The sequence below is a fragment of the Colossoma macropomum genome, unplaced genomic scaffold (genome assembly GCF_904425465.1).
Source record: "Colossoma macropomum unplaced genomic scaffold, Colossoma_macropomum, whole genome shotgun sequence".
Classification (NCBI taxonomy): Eukaryota; Metazoa; Chordata; class Actinopteri; order Characiformes; family Serrasalmidae; genus Colossoma; species Colossoma macropomum.
This window is the reverse complement of record NW_023494787.1, coordinates 18,741,840-18,749,511: the sequence shown is the minus strand read 5'-3', so window position 1 is coordinate 18,749,511 and position 7,672 is coordinate 18,741,840.

Sequence of the window (7,672 nt, the reverse complement as noted above, 5' to 3'; positions counted from 1 at the left end):
TTCCCGCCCCTACAGGGAAATCAGCTACGTAGCTCTGCGGTCAGCTGGAAGAGAGCCAGTGATGTGGAGGACAACACTGCACTGTAGGCCTGGATTTAAAGGGGAATGGAATCAATTCTGACACATTTCTGAATAATTCAGCCCTTGAGATGTAAACAGAGTAATTCAGAGAGGGTGGATGTGAAGTGGTTCACTGCAGAGAAACTTAGAGACTTTGATTTCTTTACATCATGATAGGAACCGGGAGTCAGAATGTCTACAACACAAATACAGCCATTTATTTACTGTCCAAAGCCACCAGTGAACCTACATGTGTTTTTATATCTTAGGCTGATGGTGGTAAAATAGTTATAAATCTGAAAAAATAAGTTTCTTTGGGGACTATTTTGCCTTACAAAGAGGCTTTGCAGAAATAGAGTCCGGGTGCTGAACTGGCCTGCCTGTAGTCTAGACCTTTCACCAATAGAAAACATTTGGCACATCATGAAATGAAAAATCCAGCAAAGAAGGACTGTTCAGCAGCTAGAACCCTACATCTGACAAAACTCCAGTAATTGGTCTCCTCACTTCCCAGACATTTACAGACTGTTAAAAGAAGAGGGGATGTTACACAATGGTAGACGTGGCCCTGTCCCAACTTTTTTGAGATGAGTTGCTGCCATCAAGTTCTAAATGAGTTAATGTTTTTCATGAAATGGTAAAATGTTCCCACTTTCAACGTCTGATATGTGTTCTATGTTCTATTGTGAATAAAATATGGGTCTATAAGATTTGCAAATCATTGCATGCTGTTTTATTAACATTTATTTACATTTTGCACAGCGTCCCAACTTTTTTTTGGATTTGGGGTTTTATATTTCTATATATACAGTGTGCAAAGTACCCCCTTGTAATCGGGAGGGCACTGTGTTCCACTATGGGCTGAACACATCAGTCTTACTTGGTATTATGGAATAAAAATGAACAATTTAGATCACTGCAGCATACTAGAAGCATAACATCATACATGTGTATGCTGCTCATTCAGCAAACAAAAACAACGCTAAAAATAACGCATCCTCTACAGAGAACAAAGTGAAATATGGGGTGCACTTTTAGTGCAGAGTTTAAAATACTGAAAAAAAACCTATGAAATATAAAATGTGATATAACTTTTGTACAGGCCACATTTATCCTTTATTTACCCAATATATTAAATTGAGCAAATAAACACTTCCTTATACTTTGTTTATGCTTAATGTCATTAATGTATGTATATCCTAAATCAGAGCCATATAAACAGTGCAGTATCAATTAAGCTGTGTTCCCATATGCTGACACTGTATCTACTCAAACTAGGCCTGTAATTGCCTTCAAGTATATATCTTATGTTAGGTCTTGCAGGGCCTTCTCACCCCTTTCATAACTAATCTCTCACCCCGTACTATGTTTTCATATCTATCTATATCTATTTATTCTATATATATTACTACCACCTTGTGGTGGAAAATATAGCTGCAGTGCAGATGGAACAAAAACACAAGATACAGTAACTATGACCACTGAACGTGGTTCCAGTCAAACTTCTAGTACCATTTAGCAAACTTCAGGTGCTCAAATTTATGCTTAAAGGAAAGAAAATACTTTTTTTTGGTGGTCTTTCAAATTATTTTTTAGCTTGGAAATGATATCTACTTGTAGTTTTGGAGACTTGCCATTGCCTGATTCATGGAGGCCATTGCACCTTTGTCTCAATTCGTGTGGGATCAAATCTTCCTAATGTCAATGAATAACTAGGGGAACAGGAAGTCATGGATGACTGTTTGCACAAGTCTTGACTTTTTGTACCCATTTTTATTAAGGGTGCCAATTATTATGGAACAATTTATGCACAGAATTTCACGTCATGCATTTAAAAGAAGTCACATAGCATGTCTCAAGGCCTTATAGTATGATTTACATAATATTTGATTGCTGTGTGTTAATTAGGAATACATTATTTTTACTTGTATCAATTTAAACTGTATCATGATGCTTTACGTTACTTGTGTTACTGATGTTTGATAGATATCAGGGGCTGTGGCTACATTCACATGCTGCTGATCACTTTATGGCCAGCTTTGCTCAGACCATACAACCTTTATTATTCATGCTGCAGACACTGCTTCCTTCATTATTCATGGTACACATGCCTATAGCCTGTGCATTTTTTATTGGTAGCTTGACTGGAAGTATAGGTGCATTATTGATAAACCCTGGCTGAATCTAAAAAGACTGTGTCCTGTCATTTATTGTTTTATTTTGTATTTATATTTAAAGATATGTCAGTGGATTTGTGAGTATCTACTGTATTTTGTATATCACTGTATGTGACGTGAATAATAGTGTCGAAACAAGAACAAGATCCTGAGAAATAGTGTAGATCCATATCAGCCAGGAAGCCAAAGTTAATATGAAAGAACGTGCAAGATATTCCAGGTTGCCGGTCAGGTACACTGCTGTACAGTTATTGATGACAGATAATGAAAACAGGAAACTCAAATACATTATAAGTGATGGCCAGTCAGATACACATAATGAGTAATGCATCATCTGTCATCTTAGGTGACCTTATTTTCTACAGTACTGTGCAAAAGTCAGAGACCACCCTTTAATTTTTTACATTTCCAGTCAAAACAGCCATTATGTACAAGTTATTAATTTGTCAGTAAGAGGGAAAAATGCAGAAAACATATTGTTGCTGTATAAAAAAAATACCATATATCTCAATTTTTTCCGTTTTTATTTTTCTACTTATAATTTTATTTTTCTACATCGAACGTAGCAGCTGTCCTTTATATTGTATGAAAATTGCATGAGTAGACCAATAGAAATGCTCCAAAATTACATTAACTTGTATTAAGAGTTAAAACGTGCTTTTTTCCTCCTGTAAAGTTACTAACACAATATGATTTCATTTTTTTTCTTATTTTATTACAACCCCATTCACAAAAAAGTTGGGACACTGTGCAAAATGTAAACAAAAACAAAATGCAATGATGTGCAAATCATTTAAACCCTATATTTCATTGAAAATAGTACAAAGACAACTCAAAAAAGCAACAAAAGACTAGTAAAGACTAGTAAAGTTGCATCCCAGAGAGGCTGAGGCTTTCAGAAGTAAAGATGAGGAGGGGTTCACCACTCTGTGAAAGACTGCACGATCAAAAAGTGCAACAATTCAAGAATAATGTTTCTCAACGTAAAACAGCAAAGAACTTTTGTTTTTCATCTACGGTATGTAATATCTTTAAAAGATTCAGAGAATCTCTGTTTGCAAGGGACAAGGCCAAAAACTAATATTTGCTAGCCATGCTCTTTGGGCCCTCAGACAGCATTGCATTAAAAACAGACATGATTCTGTAGTGGAAATCACTGCATGGGCTCAGAAACACTTCTGAAAACCACTGTGAAAACATCTTCGTTGCAAGTTAAAATTCTGAAACACAAGGAAGAAACTGTACATAAACTGTACATAAAACATAAACCATAAATCCAGAAACGCTGCCACCTTCTCTGGGCCCAAGCTCATTTAAGATGGACTGAGAGGAAGTGTCCTGTGGTCTGACAAATCAACATTTGAAATTATTTTTTGGAAATCTTGGACACTGTGTCCTCCGGGCTAAAGACCACTTAGCTTGTTATCAATGCACAGTTCAAAAGCCAGTATTCATGATGGTATAGGGGTGCATTAGTACACATGGCATGGGTGACGTGCACATCTGTGAAGGCACCATTAATGCTGAACGATATATACATGTTTTGGCAACATATGCTGACACCCAGACGACGTCTTTTTCAGGGAAGGCCTTGCTTATTTCAGCAAGACAATGACAAACCACCTTCTGCATGTATTACAACAGCATTGCTCTGTATTAAAAGAGTCCAGGCACTAAAGTGACCTGCCTGAAGTCCAGACCTGTTACCACTGAAAACATTTGGTGCATTATGAAATGAAAAATATGACAAAGGGGAACCTGAACTGTTGAGCAGCTGAAATCCTGTATCAAACAAGAATGGGAAAACATTTCACTTTCAAAACTACAGCAATTGGTCTCCTCAGTTCCCAAATGCTTACAGAGTGTATTTTGAGTGGTAAACATGTCCCCGTCCCAACTTTTTTGAAACATATTGTTGGCATCAAATTGAAAATGGGCGTATATTTTTCAAAAAACATTTTGAAAAAAATTTCGCAGTTTCAACATTTGATATTTTGTTTTTGTACAATTTTCAATGACATATAAGGTTTAATGATTTGCACATCATTGCATTTTGATTTTATTTACATTTTGCTGTGTGTACATTTTTTGGAAACGTGGTTGTATTTTTTCTTCAGTATTTAGTGTTTCCGTTCTGTACCTTTATTACTGCTTCAGTTCTTTTCATGAGACTTCTTTTTAGTTTTCCAAAGAAATCTGCAGGAATATTTTTCCACACCTCCGAAGTTCAGTTTTGGAAGTTGCATTTTCTGCTTCTCACAATCCAAATAATCCCAGTTACAAAGTTAGACTCATCAGTGCATAAAATCTTATTTCTTATTTCAGATGTCCAGCTTTGGTGTTCTGGTGTAAATGTTCCTTTTTGTCTTTTTCCTTTTCTCAGTAGCAGCTTTTTGACAGCGACACATTCTTTCAGACCCATAGTGTTGAGTCTTCTCACAATGGAAGCATGGACAGAAACACCTGTGGATTTTTTTTAGATCTGAAGCAAGAGTGGCGCTTGATTTTCACTTTTTCATTTCTCTTTTTTTATGCAAGCTTGGATTATCTTATATCTAACCTCCTCAGTATATCTCCTAAAAATGCAGGAGATATACAGTTCTGTATATTTAATTTACAATCATTTACAATTGTGTTTCCAGGAAACGATTTCTTGTGTATTAAGATGAGCAGGTCATTATTCCTACACAGGCTAAACCATTTATAAGGGGGAAGCTCTTTTTGGGCGCCTTTTGCAGTCCTTGATGTGAATCCGCCAGTATGATGGAACAGTGGGCACCAATTACCCAAGCTACTTTTGTACATATGAAACGAGTCTGTGAAGCCCCCACAGCATCACACATGCATATTATGCTAAAAAACACTTTGTGCTGTGTTGCTGGATTGGATGTTTTTCCACCCACTTGGGTTATTTTTAATGACAGTTGGCTGGGAAAAGTGGTGTTATTTCATCGCTCAACTTTTTGAGTCAGGTTTGGATGGTTAAACATTCTACATAATGTCAGGACAGGATAGCAATCTTCTAGAAATTCTCAGTTTCAGCTAAATATTATGAATGTGATCACGTTTATAAAGTTTAAAACAATTTAACAAACATCAATTTGTAACAACTGAAGCTGTGTATTAAATCATTTAAAGCTCCACCGTGGAAAATATTTGTAAAGTTGAGAGAAGTAGCATTACTAAGAACAGGTGCGTGCTGCTGCGAGTCACCCTGTAAAGACTGAAATAGTAATATAAAAGTCAAAGGTGTCAGATCAGACTTTGAGAGAGTTTTTCGGACCACGTCATTATGCCACGTCTTTATGTATTAGCATTACAGACTCAAAAAGAAGGTCCAGCTCAATATTTAGGTCTCAGATGCGAAATCAACATTATACTCATGAAGTTATGCTAATGGTAGAGAATTCACTTATATCCTCGGAAAATACGTCCTTCGCCAAATATGTCCTTTGTCCTTTTGACAGAGCTCTCTTTGAATATTCTTTCAGTGGGCTCACAATCATCCTATTCATCTGCTCATGATATAAGTGGTTATATCATGTGATATTTCAGGTTAATGGTGATTTTACTTTTTGCTTTCCTTATTTCCTTATTATTTACCTTACACTACTTATATACATGGGAAATTATGATTGTATTTAACATCCGTGTGCAGAGCTAAACAGCAGGTTTCTAATTGGCAAGCACTGCTGTATTCATAACGTTAGTTACAAGTGGAACAGTTGTTCTGTGAGTCACTGACACCAACTAAGTAACACAGTGATGGGACGCGTAGCACAGAAAGTAATACGAGTATCCTTCTCACATGGACAAGGTCCTCTAGGAATCTTCTCATTGATTCTGAGTGGCTAAGAACTTTGGGGGTCATCTGAGTGGGAGGATGTGCAGAGTGATGACTAAGAAACTGCTAGACACACACACACGCATCAGTGAGTCACCTTTCAACACTGCCCACATAGTCTCAGGCATAGTGACAAGACACACAACCCAGTGAACACCACTGGATGGACCTGCAGACCATATAAATTATCTATAGCTCCCGATGTGACAGCCTTTGTTTTCAACAGAGGATCTTTTTTATACCCATGCCCATTACTTTTTATTTGTTTATGCCAAGGAAGCGTACAAATAATTCATCCATCTGACAAATGTCACCAGGCAAGTCTACATAAGACTTTAATGCCCAGACTGGGCATAGCCTGCTTTCCATGATGGAAGTTAGCTCAAACACTGTTTAACATACAGAAGGGGCAAGTCCTGCAGGATAAATCTCAGATTAGTCAACAGCATGATGCCAGAGCCATCGGGACTCCGGCTACAGTCATAGCAGAGTTACAGCAAGCACATGCAGATTTCCCACACATTTAGCAACCACCAGTGGAAAGGTGGCTTTCACAGAGATCCACTGGAAGCTTGCTTGAGATAGAATTTGAAGGGTGAACCATGCAAAAAGCCTAATACGTCCCACAGCAGACTCACATCCAGTGATTGACCCCACACACACATAGCAGCCTTGCGGGAACTGTAGGAGAAAGAAGAATGACACCAGTCAGAAAACAGTTTCCAGTGACAAGGATATATACATGTATACATGATTGCTGACTCACAGTGGAAACACAAGTCGCAACTGAAGGCAAGTGTGGTGCATATGCCACACTGAACTCCCAAGCACACTGAACTCCAATGTTGGGTCAGTAGGCCTTTTTTAGTATTCTAAACTTGCTTTAGTCAAAAGCTCCCCTAGCTGATGTTTTAAGTACTGCATCTAAGTCACTTTTGCAAAATACAGTTTAAGTTGAGCTTATTCAGACAAAACGCAGTGAATGTGGTCGCCTCTTTCTAAGCTGAAATTGCTTACATTGTAGTTGGATTTTTTTACTCAATTTAGTCTGTGGTTGCAGAAATTGTAATTCCACTTCTTAATGGTTGATCATATAGTTGGTGAATTCTCATTGCCCTCTCTGTGTACATGCAAACTGTGCGATGCTGAAGGTTAGCTTGAAGTTTGGAATGTGTTAGTGTGCTACAAATTAAGAACTGAACATCTCCTTCAGTTTAGACTTTGTATCTCAGTTGTTTCATCCTGAGACTAGCGAAGGGATAACGTGACAGTGGACCATTATTTATGACCTTAAATTTAGAGGCCAGCACACTTTTAAGGGATCAATGTGAGGTGAGGAGTTTGCCCTTATATGGGATTCCTTCTTTCTCATTTATTAGTCATATATGTTAACACTCTCTTGTTTATTTATATCACAATTAGGTATTACCAAAGAATTTAACTTCTTTGTACTCTGTTGACCAATAAAATGGACAAAGGGCTCTATGGAGAACTCTTTTTGGGAACTATTTAATACTCTATGATCCTTATTTCAGGTGGAGATCTCTGGGTTTTTACCAGGAGCTTCTCCTGAGACTCTTAAATAAACATA